Source organism: Indicator indicator, chromosome 7, assembly GCF_027791375.1.
Source record: "Indicator indicator isolate 239-I01 chromosome 7, UM_Iind_1.1, whole genome shotgun sequence".
Lineage (NCBI taxonomy): Eukaryota > Metazoa > Chordata > Aves > Piciformes > Indicatoridae > Indicator > Indicator indicator.
This window is the reverse complement of record NC_072016.1, coordinates 17,352,245-17,374,006: the sequence shown is the minus strand read 5'-3', so window position 1 is coordinate 17,374,006 and position 21,762 is coordinate 17,352,245.

Here is a 21,762-nt window from a genome sequence, read left to right as displayed (position 1 = left end):
GAAGTTGTTTTTGAAGTGACAGGAATCCATAAGTGACCAAACACTGCTGTTTTCTCCCTGGAGGACCCAACTATTCCTTTCAGTCTCTGGGTGGTAAAAGAAGCAGTATTATACTTAGGAACAGGCATGGTCCCCTCTGTGTCACAAGTGATCTCATTCCTGAAAGTCCTCAAGAGCCATGCTCTCTCTGAATAAAGCCTTGGTCCTGGAGCAAGTTACACTTCCTGTTTGGCAGGGACATGTGCTATTCAGTGAATGGTATTAACTGGTGATGGCAAAAGCTCCCATTACCATCCTCTGTTGAAGCAGCTATTTGGTACAATCTCACACCATGCACTTTTCCTGTAGAGTTAACGCAAGATTCACAGCTCAGCAAGGCCAGCTGATCTCTCACTGTTCCTTTACAGAGGGCATTAACCATCTAAACTAGAAACAAAACCAAAAAGGAGACTAAAAGGTATTCAGACTCAAATTTCAGGAAATGTTAAATATCTCAGCTGAAAAGGGGCCTTTCTTCCTTGTGCTGCTTCTGCAGCAAAGCCAGGCAGCTGTCTTACACTGCTCAACCAATACTACTTTACAGCTTCAAGCAGGAAACAAAACCATAAGAGGCATCCACATGTCGGTCTTTGTGCTTGTGGATTTTTGTGTGTGTTTTGTGTTTGTTCGTCTGGGTTTTTTGGGGGTGGGAGTGGTCTTTAAAAAAAAAAAAAAGTCTCTAGGAAGAAGATGCCAACCAAGGAGGGCATCTTCTGTGCCTGAAAAGAAAAAATAAACCAAACACAAAAGACACTGCTGGGAAAACCATACCCTGGGGCAGGGCAAAGACTCAGCATGACTCCAGTGCAAAGTCAGTGTCATCAACCCTAAAGTATCTAGTCTCACCCCAAGATTTCCTTCATAAAACACTGATTCTGCCCAGACTTTCCTGACTGGCAAACCAGACATATCACTTCAGTCACTGATATTGTCCTATAACAGGTTATGAATTAGAATACTTCTCTCTTTAGAGATCAGCTGTGGAATTAGATGGTGGAGAATGGATTATTTTTAGCAATCATCTGACCAAATTGGACCTGCAGTAAGTTGCAAATTAGTCACTGCTTTTTCTAAGGATATATTTTACACATCAACTTCCAATGCAACACTTACTACCTCTTCAAAAAAACATTATCTATCAGTCGTCTTTGCAAGGAAGAGAGGAAAGAGGAAGCAGATAACGTACAGCCAAGAACAGACTTCTTAAGTTCTTCAGGTTTCTTACTCAAATCCTAGAAAGAGTGGCAAGGGGAAAAGAAAAGGTATGAAAAGGCACAGCTGCATTCACGCACCAGTGGTGAAGACATTTACAAGGTCAAGTATCCCCTCCCTCTGGACAGCTGTCATGTTGGAATGGCATTTTTTAATAGAAGGGGTCAGAGAAGGCCCAGTGACAGTGTACTGTACTGTTTTATTCATCACCAGGTTAAAGCACAACTTAGCCTGACAGTGATTTTCTTCTTTATTTTGACACATTCCAATAAAGGAAGAAGAAATGGCCCATGGGAAAAAAGCTTGGCACAGAAACATGCCAACTCTGCTTGACACAGAGGTTGCTGGAGACTGCTGACAAACAGCATCTCAGAAAAGCAGGTCTGTGCTGCAGTATGTCCATGTTACTGGCTTCAGTGGGATGCCCTATGTATAGTCAAGTTGCTTCCACTCCCATCCTCTGCTGGCAAGAACAATTTTCAGACTTGAAACCAAACAGTTTCATCATCTTATTAAATTCCCTGTTCTTAGCTCAGATGTCTCTCATATGCATTGGTTAGATTACATCAGCCATGAAGATCTATCCATGAGCCACACGATACAGCCCAAAGGAGGTTAGTTAGAGATTGGATCATCAGCTATCTGTCTCTCTTCCCTTATTCACAGAAGCTGCAATGCAAACTGTGTGACAAGGGATAAGTATATGCTTTGTGGGGTCATGTGGAAAAGGAGTTAATACTAAAGCACCAAGATGCAACTGGCAGACACACCTTCCCTGAGCAAAGCATCCGCCCTGGAGCAGAACCATCCCTGCAGCTTCCTTACACAACCCCCACACCAGGCACAGCCAGTTAAGCCAGGCTAAGCCAAACTCACACAGGTTTTACAGACCAGAAAGCCTAAACACAGCAGCTATGAAGGACCTGAAAAGGCAGCTGACAAGCAGCCAGCCAGCAGCCTGAACAGCAGGATCCCTGAGGATATCACAATCCTACCAAGTCTGTGTAAAACACCTGTAGTACTGCACAGTGAGAACATGTTGACTGAAAAATCTTCCCAATAGGCATTCAAATACAGATAAGAGACACTGAATACACACCCCAACTGACAAGCAGTACTCAAGTACACAGCAAAAGCAAACAACCATAACAAATGTCTAACAGACACAGTGGAAGATCACAGCCAAGAATAAAATGTGTGATGTATCTAATTCTCTTTCTGTTTAAGGAACTGATCCTGACTAAGCTTCCTTGCTCTCAGGCAGCTGGACCACACAATGCTACACTTGCTTCTTGCCAGGATATCACTAACAAAGGAAAGTGAGTGAGAAATCTTATCTTGAATCAAACATGTTCAACAGCAACTGAGCTGGGATCCTCGCAATGCGGTTAGAGAAGTTGATATCAACACCATTAGTGAATAAAAGCCTAGACCTGATGCAGATACAAGTGCCTCAGGTTCTCCAAAACACCAAATGCTGACTCTGGGAGACTGATCTTGGGAATAAGAAAATCACTGAAAGACTACAAGGCATACATCAGACTTACCCCACCGCTGCATTTGGCACACACGTGAGTAGAGGAGATGCTACTGTACTTAATTATGTGCATCTCAGATGCAGCCTTACTGAGCAAAGGTAAAAAGCAAGGCAGCCCTGGTGCAAGGCACAGCATTTTGGCAGGGCCATCTCCTGCTTTGAACAACAGCTTTGAGGCTGCAGTTCTAATCTACCACTTTCATATGGCCTAAGAGCAACGTTTCATTTAAGAATGTAATCAGATACATCAGGAAAGGTCAGAAAAGAATAATTTTGTACCTCTTCCTATTTGGAAAATACAATAGAGTTGCAAACCACAGCTTCTCAATGATTTGCCTGGGAAACATAATAGTGCAGTTTTCGTACACTCCCAGGAGGGCACATAAAAAGCATTTCATCTCTAAAAGACCTTGGAAGCTGCAGAGCTCAGCAGGTGTACTAGAGCAGAACCCTCTCACACACCTGCCAAAGCATGTAGCAGCTTGTACAGAAAAACATGGAGTTTGAAGCCATGCAATTTTGTAATGAAAGTAACTTGGTGAATATTTCTGCAACATTTGAAAGACTTAACTCTGGTGTCTCAGTCAGAGGTTTTCCTCCTCTGTCAGGCCTGACCCTAGCATTAAGGATACAAAATAGCTGAACATCACTGTCAGGAAAATCACAGAAACAAAAATACACATCTCATGAAAATGAACTGCTAAAAGGCAACATATAGAGTTTCCATGCCCACAAGCAATGAGATATTTCAAGGCTACAGTGTTAAAACACTTCATAAGAACACTAATGCATTTAGAAGGCTGAAATATTGATCTCATTTTTATTTGCTTCTGCTTTGTTATGTCAAGATCAAAGCTAAAAATCTCCATCCATCTTTTAATCAAACATACTACTTCTTTTTTGTTAACTCCCAAGAGCAAGACAGCCTGACAAGACTCCTGTAATTTTAGAAGGGAATCTTTCCTCCCTCCACCCCCTTATGTTATCAAGCATTAATTCTGTGAAAAGTCTGCTGTGCCGTGCCAGCTCTAATTTAGTAACAATACTGAACCATTTTTCTTAGCCTCCCAGAACGTCTTGCAATGGAAGAAGGCCATCCCAAGGGCAGAAGGATTAGCACAATCTGATATCCTACAGTTTGGTAGTCTCTGGCTGCATGCTTCATATGGGGCACTCAACCACATGAACCATCTTGAGGCTAAAAAAGTGCTATCTCCACAGGCTCTGGTGCAAGGTGAAGCTGCAGCTCTAGGTTGTGACATTGCAATTTACATTCCTTTCCTGTGACATCTAAAATTCCATCAAATAACTGACATTTAGCCAACAGGTTCAGAACTTACTTGAAGTGTGACTGCATGAGCCCACTTCCCTGTGCAAAGCAGGCTAAAAAAAAAAATTTTAAACCCTCCACACTCTAAGAACCTTAATAAAACCAGGACAGAGGTAACAACTAGGTTGCAGGAAACTAAGGTACACATAGGTGAAGTAACTTAAACCGGAAAATAAAGGCCAGAAGCAGGAACAAGATTCAGATTTCCTGTCTCTTACAACAAGCCTTTAGCTGCAAATGAACTTCCTCTTCTTTTTAGAGGTAAGAAGATTTTTTTTTTCCTTCTTTGCAACAGGACAGCATTTAGTTCAGTATGTATTTATGTTGTTTGGTATAAGAAAACCCTCTCACCTAGAGATCATTTGCCATGTTGAAGAGTAGCAGCTCCTTTATAAGTCTTCCATCTGCTTGGGTTTTTTATATATATTACATGCATGCACTTATACACACACATATACATACATTTTATAGGAGCAGCTTCAATGTAAATGACTGGTCACAGACAGCACTAGAGAAAAAAACACTAGATGAAAATGACTCTGAAAGCTGTGATCACAATAATCACGTTTAAACGGAAACCATTTTGGATGCAGAACTACAAGGGAAACTCACTTCATTTACCAGAAAGGAAGGAAAAGCAATACCTACTGTTAACTTCAGAGAGAGCCAGACTGTTCCCATGTGTATTTTCCTCTTTGTCATCACCTACAGTGAACTATTACCCAGTGCTCTTCACATTGCTCTAGTATATCAGACTTCACCAGACTTACTATGAACAGAAAATCCACTGTCAACTTTCACTTTCTATCTATTGCACTTAAAAGCATGATGAACTCTGCTACAAGCCCCTTAAGAGCTGTTATCTGAAGGAGGCCATGGGAAACAGGAGAGAAGGGGACAAACCCACACTCAGATAGGGCAATAGGAGGCATTTGGAAGAGTTTCTTGCTATAATGTGGCCCATGTTATGAAAGTGTGGCAGAGCCCTGTATTGCATCACTCTATTTCAATTCACGTTCCCATAAATTCAGTTTCACATTCCCATAAACATATATATGCACAGGAAAAAAAAATACATAAATATACACATATATATAGAAATATGCCACATTTTCCCATCAGCTTTCCTCTTCTGATGCGTTCGTAGTTACAAGAGATTATAACAGGGATCGGCCTAGTAGTGAATCACCCTCAACAGCACTCTGTGCTTTTACAACTAGAAATAGAGGGATCAGAGAGATTAATCCTCTGTCCTGGATGACACGAAGAACCAGTGACAGTGAAAGCAAGTATAAATACGCAGAGAAGCCACTTTGTCTTTCTACAGTCTCCTTTGGTTCTGAAGGAGACTCTTCCACCAAGAAATGCCTTAAAGGTCATTGCAAATAAAATTAAACAAAAGTTATTCTTTTTGTAAACCCTGCAGTAACTGGAGGAGGAGCTCCTACTAATAATCCCTGTAACATCACCTTCCCTCTCCTAGGAAGGCAAAGGCCAGGTTCAGCCCTGCTGCCACAAGGAGCTCTTAAAATAGCAAGATTTGACTAAATACTTCATCAATATTTAATTGCTATAGGACAGTTTGTATACAGTGAGTCTGTTGCTTCCAGTTCAGTTAATACTACTCAAATGATCCTCCAAAGCCAAAATTCACCCATGTCTAGAAATCAGTAATCTTCATCACTAGGAGTCACAGCCATACACGGATCCCCACTGCTGTTTCTACAGAAAATCTTGTGTAAGAAGGAAGCAGAACTTGAAACACAACTCTGATGACAAGCACGTAAGTGCTTTCCCCCCTCCTCAAGCTGCACTTATGGCACAGAGTTATTAGCAGTAAGCCTGAGTGATAAATTATTCCAGTCATTAGAACCAGCAGATCAGACTCATTAGAACCAGCAGATCAGACCCAGACAAAGCCTATCTGTTTATTAAGAAATATTGTTTGGTTTTTTGTGTTTTGTTTTTTTTTTTTTTTTTTCTAGAGATACTCTTCCTTACAGGCTCACAACACACAATAAAGAGGAACCAACAGGCTTTTTAAAAATAAAGTATATTTGGAAGGAAAGGAAGCACCAAGCATTTGTAAGCTTTTTTTTTTTCAATAGCAACTTTGTAACCTTGCACCTTTTTGTTTTGGTTTGTTCAATTGGTTGCCTGTCATCCTAGATCCTTCCATCTTTCCTTCCCTCTGTATTATTCAACTGACCCTTTCATTCAAAAGGGAAGTGTTTCTTGACCTGTGTCCAGGACATGACAGCAGTCAAGCTACCTGCTCAGGGAAGAACAGTTGGGAACCTTTTTATTCCTTGTAATGAACCTCTTATCCTTAATTGTCTACAAATACATGATCTTACAAAAGTCATGTCCAAACTGGGGGACAAACTCCCCTTAGTGGTTTTCAGCCACCTCTTAAATGACATTCCTAAATCCAGTAGCTGTTTTCCCAAAGAGAAACTCTGGCACAATTGTTCACAACCAGTCTCACCTGCAGATTGGACTGGTGACATGCATTGTGCACTTCTGATGCTTTTTGAAGGACACATAGAAACTCAAGTGGCAGATAACAAGGCATACTTAACTGATACATAGGATTTACCTACCCCAAAATACATGATAAATATATTCTATATTGATTATAGATACATATGCTGCAAGGTTTACAACTGGAATGCTTAAATGAGTCTCCAAGGATAAAGTGCTCATCTATCAGTTGACTCAATATCATCAAACTATGGAAAAATGTCAGCCACAATTTCTAAGAATCATGTAGTATTTCGCACTTATTAGATATACACTGGGCATCAAAATTGACAATACTGTTTTCAGTCAAATTCAATCAACCACAACATCCTGCAGACTTCTGGTTAAATTCAAGATGTAATACCAAGCTCCCTTCCTTGCCTGCAGGTATCAAAACTGAACTCCAGTGAGGTAGCAAGCCTGATAACCAGCTAAGTACATAATAAAGGCAAACCTTGTCCCTGGTCTCTGGGGAAAGAAACTGCAAGCATTAGAAACCACTGATGGTTGAAACATCTCTTGCTGTTTGTGAACTGTCTTGCCTGTGTAGTGATAAGTTACATTTAAGAATAACACAGCACTTAAAGTGTACCTTTAAAAAAAAAAAAATGTACTTTCAAGGCTCTTGTCCATTTACCTGCCCCAGGATCAATAAGCATGGTGTAATCTGTTATTTGTGGCCTTTTTATGCTTCACGTGAATGTGGTTAGATACCTCAAAAACATTGTGGGAAACAGTAAAAAAGAATTGTTTCTGGAAATGGCGAGTTCTTTGGACAAGCGGTGTTTTCAGCAAAAGTCAGGCAACAGAACTAGTATAGATGGCCCTATCTTAGTGAAGCAGTTTCAAGCACCTGGAGCTGAGTAATTTCACAGTGAACAAAGCCCACACAGCAAGTTTAAGGCCCATTCTGCTATGCCAAAAGCAAGCTGCCACCAAATTTTTGCAGTCAAAACACACAAATCAGCAAAATAGAACTCATAGTAAACTCTCCATGAATTCTCACTGTAGAAATTAACACAGTGAATTACATGTGTGGTTTACATGGTTCACTCAGTTCCTGCAGCAGCTAGCACCAGATGCTCCAGAAAAAGAACTGGAGCAGACAGTAACTGGATACTTTGTTCCCCAGGAAGATTTCTCCCCTAATACCTTATACCTTGGAAATGCAATTTTCCCCAGACTTTAAGTTGCCTGTTCTTTACAGCCTTCTACAGCTCTGCTATTCACTATTTTCCTACTACACACAGAAGTGGTTGAAGCATGATGATATCCACTTTCTGCAAGCTCCTTCCTTCAAAGCCTTTTTGTTCTTTTAAAGTACCCCAAATACAGCCTCTTACAGGATACAAGTTAGCCATTTCTACAATGGCTAACTCTAAAAGAGTTCCTTGCTTTTTTTGGGGAAGGAGGAAGGTATGACCAGAGCAAAATAAAACAAAGTAAATAAATAAATATAAGAGGACACTTCATACCTGTTTAATTTTTCCTTACAAATTATCATCCTTGCTCTATTCTTCACTGCTTCTGAAGCTGGCTTTCAGTTACATTAGGGCTAACTGCTTTTGAGGTATATGGCAGAAAAGACCCATAGTAGGAGACTCCTTTTTCTTGGCAGAAGAATGAATACAAGACTTGTAAGAACCACCTACTACTCCCTCCTTGAGCAGCATTACTACTGGAAACTGCCACATTCCTGCAGTGATTTGCCTCTCCCACTAATATGAGTATTTAGAAGAGCAATAAGGAGATCAGACTGGCAGAGAAAAGACATTGGTACGTTGTCCAAAGTACATGTGACAGCCTTAGCAGCTGGGAAGACTGAAGCCTTTCAGCCCTGAACTTGGGAGAGCTGCTTATCCAGAAAGTTAGACCTTAAAACTGGGCAAATGCATCCAGGGAGCAGGTGGATTTTCTAGCATTGTCTCATCTAGACACCTCCACCAATTCTGGCCACCTAGCCATACACTGAAGCATGAAAAGGATTGCAGCCTTTCTTCCAATGTGAAACCCAAACCAGAAAAATTGCTTCTTCTCAGTTAATTTACCTGTATAAGCAAAGCTGGTGGCTAGGTCTAGCTGAAAACCAAGTTGAAAACCCAAAACAACACCAAAAAACCCCAACACCACAACGAGAAATATTCAGTGGATTGTGAAATTTCTAACTCCACAAAGTCACACAAAGTTCCCAGCAAAGGGGCAGTTGTTCAGACTTCCAGCAACTGTAGCAGAATCAAATTCTGGGGAATTTCTCACTTTTCCCAAGCAGCTACTGAGTTGCTTAGGGAACTCTAGCACCAAATGGTTTGGGACACAGCTGAGAAGCTGCAAACACCACTTAGCAGGTATCATGCTGGGTGCCGGGGTGTACCCTGTAGCCAGGGCCCCAGATGTTTCCAGCAATCCTGGTCCAGAGGCAGACTTAGGAGCAGTCTCCATCAGTGAAAATTGATCAGTGTTGATGTGTTTCAAATAAAACATCTTAGATTTGACAAATAAGCATTTTTCAAAGAGAACTTCCTTCCCCTGAAAACTTTTGACCAGGGCAACTACTGGATCAACCTCAGCTTCATCTGACACTACTCCAGAACTAATTTCAGAAGTTTACAAAGGGTTCTCCCCTTTCAGCTGAAGTGTTAGTGTCGGACTTTTCCACCTTCGTCTTCCTTCAAAGATCTCTTTCCATCCCTGCTCAAGATCTACCTAAACTGTCCCTTCTCTGTTCACGCTGCTGGGTTATTTCATAAATTTGCCATGCTCAGAATGGTACAAGTCCTTTGCCAGCTGCAGAGCCCAAGCTGTGTACCCTCTTGCCCTGCAGTTTGTTTCAAACCGATTTTGCATTGGTATAATTACAGCCTTGCTTGCACTTCCAGCCACTGAAACGAGGAAAAGTTAAAGTGTTACAGTTTAGAGAAATCCGAGCATTGCCCTATCTTCAAACTAGTTCCAGGAGGCATGAAAGAATTCTGACTATTTCTCAGTCTGCCATGAAACTTCACAATTCATTACAAACGCTGTAATCAGTATATCTTGCGTAAAGCTTTATCTTTGGTGTATCATCGTTGCACATCATTAACCGAATGCAAATTCGGGTCCTCCTCCAAATCAGAGCCCTACTGTAAACACAGCGTCCTCCCTACCCGGCTGATCCCACCTCGGTCTCTCCCGAGCGGCACTACTCCTGCCGGCGGCCAAGGCGCACACAGACGCGCTGAGCCTGGGCAGACAAAGACGACGGAGGTGGGAAAGCCTCTTACCAAGCGATTTCGGTGCCGCTTCCTCAGCTCCGACAGAGGAGCAGCCCTCAACTCTCCGAGCGGAGTCTCCGCATCGGTCAACGACGGCAGGGTTAGCCGCAGCTCCCGCCACACGGGCCGGCGGAGGCGACCTTCGCGGCCATGCCACGTTCCCGTCTGTCCCGGCCGACACGACACGGCGGCCGGTCCCACGGGGGGCAGCCTCGGGCCGAGCCACGCCGCCCCCGTCAGCTGCCTGTTGCTTGACGCCGGCACCAACGGACTTCCAGCAGCCGCCTCACCTGGGGGCGGTCGGTCCCACCGCCGGACCCGGAGGGGCGAGGTGGCGTTCGTAGAGGCAGGAGAAGCGGAGCGGGTGCTGCGGGTTAATAGCACGCCCCGGGCAGGCGGCCCCTGTGCCGGCCGAGCGGCACCGCAGGAAACCCGCCCTGGGCCACTCCCGCGGCCCGGCCTCGCGCCCCCGCGGCCCCGGCCTCCCCCGCGCCGGACTCGGTTCGGCCCCGCGGCGGCGGCTCACCACAGCCAGGGCGGCGGCCAAGCCTACCTTGGTGCCCCGCACAGGGCCCGAGCCGGCGGCTCCTCCTCCGGCTGCGGCGGCTGCTGCTGCCCATACCCGAGGCCGGAACGCCGACGGAGCCGGGGCCTGGCGAGGCTCCTGCGGGCCGGGACACCCCCCAGGGTCTCTCTCCCGGCTCCTGTTTACCGCGGATCGGCCGCCGGCCGGGCTGCCTGTCAACGCGCCGCCCCGCCCGGGCACGCCCCCGTCGCCTTGGCCCGGAGGAGGACGGGGAAGCGAGGCGGCCGCAGCGCGCCGCGGCCGCAGCTCCCTGTGACGGAGAGGGTGACCGCGGGGGACTGACCGGGCTGGGGGAGCTGCTGAGACCGACGCCAGGTGCGGGCTTACCGGGAACCGTGAGGTGAAAATCGGCAATACACACAGTGGTGCTAATGTCACGTCCGAGGGCTTGCTTTTTAGCCAGATGAGGGCTCGTAGCCATCTTCATAAGATGTTTTGTAAAAGTTATTCACCTGCATGCACTGATGTAGCAGTGGAAGACTATGTAAACAAAAAAGGTCGAGCACCAAAAGGATGCTAATACGTTTGCCCTATAGCTATGTCTGGGTGCCACACACTCTGTTGCTATTTCACACTTCCCTTTTGCAAGTAGCAAATTTTAGTCATTTCTTCCAAAAGAGGAATCTCCTCAGGAATCCTCTGAGATAAGTTGGAATTGGTGAACTGTACTATTGAGGTGAATTATACAGGGAAAATCCAAAGGGAGAGATTTCCTCTGTCCAGATGTAGTGCCTATCCCGCTTGGGAATAAGTGAAAAAGAACAGGAAGACAGACAGCCTCACTGAACTGTTTCTGTCAGAGCAGCACAGACAAGAAAGCAAGATACTATTAAGAGAAAAAACAGACAGAAAACAAAGAAACATCCAAGTTCTTTCACTAAGCCTACTCAGTTTTTCATATCCTGAGTCTGCACCTTTCCACATCAATAATTTACAGGACTCCAGGGAGGTTCCATTTACCCTTAAAGAACAGTGAGAAGAGTATAATATGAGTAAGGTAACTCCTTCTCATGCAGAGTACAACCACCTCCTACAGAAAAATGACATGTTACAAAATAGGCTTTCAGAGCACAGAGAAGCTGTGCTGAAATTTGGTCATTATATTTCAGAGTTAGGGCCCAGCACACTCATGCAGTGGAAGTGGGAGAATCACCACACAGAGAGCACTCAGTGTGTCTTCCAGGGAAGAGAAAGGTGTTTGCAAATTCCTATTGAGGCATATGTAGACTGAAGTTAGAACACAGATGCTTGGATTGTATCTCCTTATAAGATAGGGCATGGTAAATGAATGTGTGATGATCTTGATAGGCAGCGCATTGTAATACTGGTGTGTAAAGAGAATCAGTTTCTGTCCTAGACTGTATTGATAGCTTACCTTGAGGCCACAGGGGTAGCTCAGAGGCTATTTTCTTCCCTCATACTCTGTTTTACTGCATTTGGGTTTTTAAAAATTATTTTTCAGGCTAGGATTGCATCCCACTGTGGCAACAGCATAACTCACCACCCAGTACTGTGTGCCAGAGTAGGAACGGAGCCTGTAGACACAACTGGTATGTAAGTAAAACTATACAGAAAAACAGCTGCACAGAAGACAGAGCTTCCTGGCAGACTAGAATAACTAATGATTAGGCCTCATATGAAAGAAGCTACAGTAGGCCACCACTACAACACCCTTAACTCTCAGGGGGAGCAAAGTGCCTAAATGCCTTTGCAGATCTAAGCCTTCCCTCTGTTTCACAGTTATTACTCCAAAGTCTGTTTCCCCAGAAAGCCTGTTTAGTAATGTAACACATTGCTGTTCAGTTAGAAGTCTCAGCAGCAACCTCCCAAACACAGAATTGCAGAGCTAGACTAAAGCCTCAATGCTAAAGAGCAAGCACTACTATGGAACACCCTCCTTGCATGCCTTCTTACAGCCCTCACTAAGAAATGCAAACCTAAGTCTTGGCAAATCTTCTCTCAAATTTGCAGCTAATTCACAAAGTAGGGAAGAACAAACTTAAGCTAAGGGTCTTTAATCAAATGGAAGCCTTAAATTCTAGCTAGCATTGCTGTTCACGATCTGAGTAGGAAATACAAAGATTTTTTTTTTTTTTAATTATGGGAACAGAACATCTCCAATTTGCTAGCTGGATACCTCTGGCTCAAAGTTGAGGGAAAACTAGCTGTGGAAAGTGCACCTAGAAATACACTTAGCTGAAGATACTGACAGGCTGCACACAGAATCTAGACTGTGGGCATACACGTGATCATCATAAATACTTGCCACCAACAATAAATTTGATTTGCTTGAAGTCACACTGGAAGGACCTCTGTGCTCAGGAGATTCCAGATCTCTCTAAAAGCATCATGGATCTAGCAGTCTTAAATAACTGTAAGATTATTTTTTACAAAAATCTCATTTCTGTTTTTCAGAAATACTTTTACTCCTTTTTGCAGGAAGACCTGAAAAGTGTTGTGAGGCAGAAACCCTGAATAGTAAAATCTCCTGTATAACTGTGCCTTTTTTTTTAAATGACAATACATACAGTAGGAATGTGGAAAAGCATACTTTTTTCCTCAGATAATTATAAATAATCTTTTTATTCTACAATATAAGCCTGAGCACCTGCATATTTTCATAGCAACTCCACAGTACTTTAGGGGATTACTTTAGAATTCCAACAGTTTGCTTTGTTACTGTCCTAAGAAAATGCAACACTTCCTTGCAGACTTTTGTACAAAACCATGCAATAGTATATTCACTGCAATCAGAACAGCCCTTATGGACTTATGGCTGGAAGCATCCCCAGAAGTCTTCCAGGGGATTACTCTTATGTGATGGGCTGATGGGAGACTGTAAAGGCCAAAATTTCTCATCCCCAAAATACTCTTTGTAAATAACAGGCAGGTGTCAGCACCTTCACACACTCAAGAACATCTCTCTCATACATTTCACATACATGTATGTGAATTTATGGCTATTAATTTTAAAAAGTAGAGAAACATCTATTAGACTGCATAACAACTACTAAAAGAAAAGAATGTAAGCCTGATGAGTAGGAAGCTTTAAACCCAGATATATTCATACATGCTCACATGCAAACATGACATGCATGCAGACAGGCCAGGATGTGCTCCTACAGCTTTTTCTTCGCTAGTTTTTCTCCAGGTCAGCTGAATTCCTGTACTTTCTTTCACCTGCATATGCTGAGCTGCATCTTCCCCTACCTGTTCACTCTCTTCTATGTACACAGGAAAAGCTCTCTGATGACCCCTAGTTTTACTGAACGTGAGCGCAGGGGTCATCACTGTTGTTCTGCCTGTGCTAGGTGAATAAAGTAGTTTCTGATAAGAGAAGGAAAAGAGGAGCATCAGGGAAGGTGAAAGGAACTAATCTGAATTCAAGTAGAAAGACAGAATGAAAAAAAAAAAAGTTTGCATCCTTACCAACACCTTTTCGTTAATACAAAGAGGATTTTAGGTTCTGAATAAACCTAGGAAAGAAAACAATTTACCTCTGTAAGATCTGGAATTTCCTAAAACCTGTTGTCAATGTGCTTCACACAGCATTGTTTTAAATGCTCTTCTCTAGAGGTTATGTGGGAACACTTTTTGACATTCACCAAGAAAACTAGACATCTTTTTTTTTTTTTTGCCACTGTTAGAAGGAAAATTATTTGCTGAGATTGTTTCAACAATACAGGAAGTTCAGCATTTTCCTGATTCCCTCAAGAATAGGAAAAGAGCAAGTACCACTCCCTTTCTTTGCCAGCCCAGAACATTAATATTATAACCAAGAATGTTCTGATATGTGATAACCATAAGATGCTCTCTGAAAAGTGTATTCTGCTACAATAAATGGCAACAGCTTGGAAGTGAACAAAAGAAGAAATTAGAAGAATTGCATGACAGGCACCTGAAAGATGTTACAACAGTGAACAAGCACTGAGCAGTGTTGAAGCACTGGCACTATTTACCAGTTGAGTCCAGAAGTGAGGCTACTCATCAAATACCTGCAAGCAACAGATTCAAAGACCTGAAGTAATTCTAAAATAAACCATTTTGCTCAGATAATTTATACCTGAGAGCCCTATTTTTGGTAACTTGCAAGCAGTGACCCAGCAGAATGCACTGTTCAAAGTCTCTTTAAGAAAGCAGCTTTTACCAGAAAAGCACTGGACTTCAAAGCTTATATCACCTTTAATAAAAACACTGCCAGACCTTCAAGTAGGTGATTTACAGACACCGTAATAAATGCCTGAAATTTATTGAACTTTCTTCAGTCTCAGTTGCAGGATATAAATTAGCACTGTGGTAAATATGTTTTACTAAAACCTGGCCCTGGAAAATCCCTAGGATGAGATCATTTGAAACCCACCCTTGAGACAGAGTGGCAACAGCCATCAAAGTCTCACTTGGAAAGCAATAGGGGAAAAAGAAAAAAGGCATCTCTGCCTGCAAACCAAATTGTAACCTTTCTCTCAATGCAGTGATGTAAGACCCTTGCATGCTGGGGATTCAGCAGTGGCTGTAGCCAGCCTTACATGCAGAAGGTTTAATGTGGCATGGCGTGTGACAAACAGGCATATGACTATACATTCCAGCAGACTTCAGCAAGTCTTCAGTCATATGAGGGTGCCTTTGAAGACTGACAAGATTGGATACAGCTCTGAATCTGTCTCTGTGCAGATAAGCTTTTGCAGTCATAAAGCCTAAATGCTGTTCCCTGTAGAAGTGCTGTAGGGATTTTCTTATAACTGAGCCTCAAAACTAAGGAAGAGGTTGGCAAGTGCAACAGACTGACCTTTTAAGGTAATTTCTCTAGGTAAAACCTGTGGTCTAGTTATTGGTGAACTGGCTCTAGTGAAATCCAATCAGCGTTAAGGTGTCCCATTTGATTAAGGCATATTGACACTGCAAGCTGTTGAGCATCCAGATGAAAGAAAGGAGAAGCCCATACCGTAGTCCATGCTCCGTACCCCAGAAAATTTAATGCTTGAATAAAGTGGGATATGCACTACTAGAAAAACAGTGAAGCTGAGTGACAAGCAATGCATCTCCTGAGGTCAGGTGGTACTGCAGCTGGTACTACAGCTCACCATTTTCTTCCCTTATTTTGCAAAAAGAAGAAGTAAAACCAACCAAAACCATTTCCTTCTCTACAGACCAGAACTTGGAAAAAGGACCTGACTAGTGTGCTGCACTTCCAGGTTTGTTGCTCAGACCACTGAGGAGTTTATACAAAGTTCTATTAACTTACTCCCCCAAGACCAAATATGCAGAGGAGGAAAGACATTTTCTGAACAGTCAATACTTAAGCATTGGTTCTCCCCACTGCCATAAATGAATTGCATGCATCTGACATCTTATGTGATAAAGGCATGAAAACAGGCAGCCTGGTTTGGTGTAACAAACCCCAGACATCATCTTCCTCATATGCACAGCTATTGAGCTGAACTCAGCCAGATGCTCCCCTTACACATCTTTCCTACATTTCCTTCTCATATTCTAACTAATGCTATTTATATCCTGTCCAGACTACATATAAATTAGTAATAAGCATTTCTATAGGATCTCCCTTGGAAGAACCCTGGGCATATTTCACCACGTATTATTTTAATCAAAACTGTAGAGGCTTCCACTTTAATAGTATCTTGAGCAGCTTAAAGCTAAATATACAAAATAGGAAAACGGGAATCAGGGAACTTAAGAAGACAGAAAGATCTCTGAAGTATACTTCAAAATTAGAAGATATTCAGGGGACATCAAGCATAATTAAGACTCTGGAATAGCAAAGTGAGTGAATTGCTACCATGAAGATGAGTAAGAGGAGATGTAATACAAACATAGAACATGGTGACTATTCAGGAAATATTGTTCTCTCTCATAGCACTAGACCAAATACATTTCAACTTTAAAATAGAAAATTCAGAACTAGAGTGAAAGGAAGTGCTTTTTGCATTGTATGTAAGAGGAAACAAATGAAACTGTGAATCTATTGAGATTCAAAAATAGTTTTAGACTTTTATGGGCCTCCAACCTAAAATTGTACTGTAGAATGAGACAGCAAGGTCTTCACAATTCAGATAAGTCACTAGCATAGGAGGTAAGACCAAGTGTTGAAAACAGGTTCCTGTGCATTCAGTTACAGAATTATTGCACTTTCTTCTGCAGGAGAGTTTATTATCTTCTGCTCTGAGATACAGATGCTAGACTGGAAGGATCTAAAGCTAATCCAATCTATGCTGATGAGTCCTGTGTTTCCCCTAAAGCAAACTACTTATGATCACTGTCGAGATAGAAGAAGAAATCCTGTAACTCAACTCTCAGTCTCAAGACCATGTTTAAAAAAAAAAGATAATTCATTATTCATCTTTGTGTTGTAACTTTACAACAGCCAGTACAAGTTTTTAGTGAACCACTACCATAACCCAAATATGGCCCATTATGGGCAATAGTTCCTGTACCTGACATTAAATAAAAATTATATTCATGCAAAACAGATCTAAGTCTACTGTTCAAACAACATCAGATCAAATAAAAATGTCATCTGCACATTAAGATTATGGATAGAAGGGAGATAAAAAACATAGTTGTCTGCTTTAAAAAAAGGATGTTTCAAACCCTATTTTTCCTTTCAGAAAACTTTAATGGGTTTATTTCCATCTCATTAACCTTCTTAATCACATACCATGCAAGTCATACTGTTTTTGTGATTAGGAATTGTTCTGAATTTCTGGTGCTGGGCAGAACACCTAATTCAACAATAATTCACCATCCCGATGTGATCAGAATACATAATCCTTACATAGCTATGTATGCACACACTATATGAGATATAGTACTCAGTCCTACTGAAGATTGGATTATAAAGGACTGAGAGCAGACAATGCGCAGTTTAGGAATAAACTGATGTTGCTGAAGCCTCTTGAATTGCAAGGTCAGAAACGACAAGTAGTAAGGAGTGGTCAGTTTGAACAGCTACTGGTATACACTCTCACACACCACTGTTTCAGCATGCGGGGTTGGACTGGATGATCTCCAGAAGTGCCTTCCACAATTCCTACCATTCTGCAATTCTGTGATTAAAAAAAATCAGCATACAACCATCTGTTTCTGAGGCACTCTTCCATTGTTTTCAAAGTTTTTTTAGAAAATTTGTAATTAGGAAAAGAGTAGGAATATATCCTATCGCTGACCTCCTCAGATCTATTTAGAGTGGCCTGAGTTAGGGCCATAACGAAATAATCTCTTTATTGGGCAAACCCAACACTTTTGTTATTCTTAAATGCCTCTGCTGCCCCCTGGTGTTTCTTCTCTGCAGCTTCATATAGAAAGCCACAACCAGTTCCCTCCCTCCAAGTCCCTATGTGAGAGAGAAGTTACAAACCAGAGGATCACACTTCCAGATGCAGGTCTTCTGCAAACTGACACTCACAACTTGCGAAAAAGATCGCATTATAAACAGGCTTAATTTCAGTAAGATACTGCAGAACACACAAAACCTATATCTGACACTGAACATCATTAGCAGAAACAGCTTCCAATTAGGGGAGCAATAAACTGCACAGAAGAGGCATGCAGTGAGCTGGGAAAGAGCTGTTCTCCTCTTTCATGCAAACTTCTGTAGATATACTATTAATTTGCTGCTTATGCATGGTGTTTACTTTTTGTTGGGTTTTGGGTTTTTTTTTTTTACTAAAAGAACCATTAATGGGAAAGGCAAGTTAACACCCTACGACAAAATACTTTTCAATAAATATGCACACAATAACACAGAGAAAAAAAATGGGTCCATCAACAAAACCCCCAAACATACTGGAACAAGCAGAACCTAAAGCTATAGAGATTCACATATCAGTAAGCCAAGATGCATATCAGATTCTGCAGTTTTCTTAAGTAGTGCATTCTTTTGATGCATATGATGGCTTTGAAACAACTGCCTTTGAGTCGTTGCAATCAGAAGTAGCTAGTAGTCCCAAGAAAAAGTGGGTTTTTATTCATGGAATTACATAGCTACAGGAAAGAACTTGGCTCACAAAGTCAATCCAGATGTGTCTGGATAACATAGTTTCATCTTTTGAGAGAAAAATTTACAGAGAATCTGTAGAGAGACTACAAAGACTGAAGTATAACTTGTTCTTTAACCATATGACTGTCTTACTGAAACTTTAATGAGAGGGAAGAATTCATTGGGAAAAATCCTACAGGATCTCAGGAGGTGTAAAGAGCTAAAGCAGAGGACCTCTTCTTTAACCTATGGCTGTAAATTCTAATAAAAATGGAGTAGTGGGTTTAATCTCAAGAGGTAAAGGCAAACATGAACTCTACTGTAAACAAAGCAGTGGGGGAGGACAATGACCAGCTTGCTGAAATACTTAGCTCAAGAAGGCTGCTTGATAAATAAAGACAGGTTAGGAATATAAAATAGGTTGAAATCAGCAACAGCCCAAGCACAATGAGAAACACATAGCTCTACCCCCATTTTTGTGCATCTGACTAGCTTATCCCGAAGTTGCTTTCAGGCTGGGGTCTCCACTGACATCTCGTGCCTTTGTGTAACATATCATATTCAAAAGGCAATCCTCCTTATCTTGTCAAGCAATTGCCTTTTTTTTTTTTTTTTGGCAAAAGTGGTAGACAAGCTTTTCTGTTTAGTTAAAATGCTTTGCTTGCAAAACCTTTGATTTTTTATCTACTCAGCGTGTGTAGAGAAAAGGAGGATAAAAGCTAATACTGTGAAAAGGAACATCCCTTTATCTGTGCACAGATATGCTTGTAACATGAAACAGTACACCTAAGTAACCTTAGAAACATCAAATACAAATTAGGAATCTAAAATCAGATAAAGAAAACAGGAGATTGTTTTGGTGAACTGCTGAAAATGTGACTAATGACAGTCCTACATATTTTAAAATCAAGAGTTACCAGGAACAATATCTCAATGGTTCTCAACTCATCCGCTTCACAAGAAACAGCCTAAATTTGTCTTTCAATTGAGAGCATTTGATTCCTTTTAGACAATCTCTAAGCTGGACAATAACTACAGGAAGGCAGGAATATTCTTTCATTGCTTTCCACCCAAGACTCCAACCATTACAAACATTGCCAAGCTAATCCACACTAAAAATAAGGTTAAGAACTACAGTACCCAGAAGCAGTACAGGCACACTCTGCTGCATCATAGTTTCACATGGCTTTCTTAGTTATGTGAAAGTCCTGAGTCTCACTGCTAACACAGAAAACAAAAAAAGGCATGTCAGGATGAACCCAATTTACATGAAAATCGTAAAAACTTGACCCAAGGCAAAAGCCACAGGTGGAAGCAACTTCTTATAGGCACACGCAACTCCAAACCCACAATTTAAATCCAGGAGATGGTGCTCCACTGTAGCTGAAGATCATTAGCAGAAGGCACCAGTGCAATTTTACATTTCTGGGGACTGCAGACTGAATAGAGATGGGAACTGGAAGCAGACAGATCTTTATCACCATAGCCTTCTAGAGATTTCAGAGAACAGAAGTATTTCATTCAAGACGCCAATACATTTCTGACACCTCTGTGGCACTCATTAATTTGACACAAGAATCCTGGAGATAATTCAGTAAGAGAGACCAGCCTGATGATGCCTCACAGGTCCTCAAGAATGAAAAAAATATTTGACAGGAAGGTAGGGTACTCAAAGTAATTTTTAAACTTCCATTATGTAAATGCTTTCTAGTACAATCTAATTACATGAACAAATATGCAAAAGCTAAACATTTGTCTATAGCAGATGCATTGCACCACAGTGCACTGACTGATACTCAGAAAACCAAACCATTTAGTTAAGTTTACACAGTAAACTAATTAATCCAAAGCACACCCTAACATGGGACTTGGTAAAACCCAGCAGAAGATAAATTAGCAACAAAACCTATTATTTATGAATTTGAGTGCTCTTAGGCCTGTACTACTAATTGAAAATAAAAGTGTCCATAACAGTATTGGAGATAGGAACAAAACCAGAAGAGTTCTGCACAAGAAATGCCTGTATTCAGTATAATCCAAAGGAGGTATAATAAAAGTCAAGAGCAACTACACACACAGAAATTAGGTTATTACTACATCTCATTTTCTGAAAAGTATTGTTGTACACTTTGTTATGCATATGCAGAGAGGGAGTGTCACAATCAAGATCTGACTTTCTGCCACATATCTGTTACTTAGGCTTACTAAAATTTGAGTATGGCCATTCTAATGCACTGCAAAATAATTTTCTGACAATTATGCAAAAATCAGATTAAGTGATGGCAACTGATAGGATTTTGATGTCACTTCTTGCCCAAATCTCTACTGTATCTACAAAAAGGCCAAAACCCCTGTCTTAAAGTTGCTGAGCCACATATAAGGAATTGTTGGGAAAACACTAGTACATTTGCCCTGTTGCTTACTCTTTGTCATCAAACGTTGTGCCATGATGGAGATGAAATAAAAACTACAGGTATGTTCACAGTACCTTGCACTGCTCAGTAATGACATTGTCCATACAGGGTGCAACTCTGTCCAGTAAGAATAAGCCTAAAGGGCACACACAGAGAGAACTACCTTTTTACTGTATCAATGCCCAGAAGAATGACTTTGGCATACTTTTCCTGAGGTCACTGCTTTCAGGAAACTCCAGGAAGTTTAAGTTGCAAGTACACTACATGAAATTAATTTCCTCCAAGGATAAGAACTCTGCAAGTTACTTCTGTCCCTTTCAGTGATCTCTTTTTTTTTTTCCAGCCTGACCTTTGACTGCCATGCTTACTAGATCCTACTGTTTGACTGGAACACAGCATAGACTATTTTAATACCACAGCCAAGTAGCTGAGTACTCTGGCAAGAAAGCAACCATGATGTTCAATTGTCTAGATGCAACGTGGACGGGTTTCTTTTGTTTTGGGGGTTTGTTGTAGGTTTTATACTAGAACATGTCAAGCAACATAAGCTTATGAAAACATTTCAGACACATTAAGGGAATCAAAAAGGAAAAGCTTTAAGTTGGTATACTCCTCCAACATCACTTTCTGCAGTAGCAGCATGCTCATTAGAGGTGTCTCACGTAATTACTGAACTGCTTTTGTACTGTATCAGGTGCAGGGAAAAGCTGTCAGGTTAACATGTTATGTATTGAAAACCTATTTTGCCTTTGCTAGTATAGCTGTAAGACTTCAGAAGCACAGTGGTGGTCACACTAATCCTAATGAAGTCAGTGGGACCAGACATAACTAGTGCTTCTGAATAAGTAAATTTAGAAAATATTATATACTCCTCCAG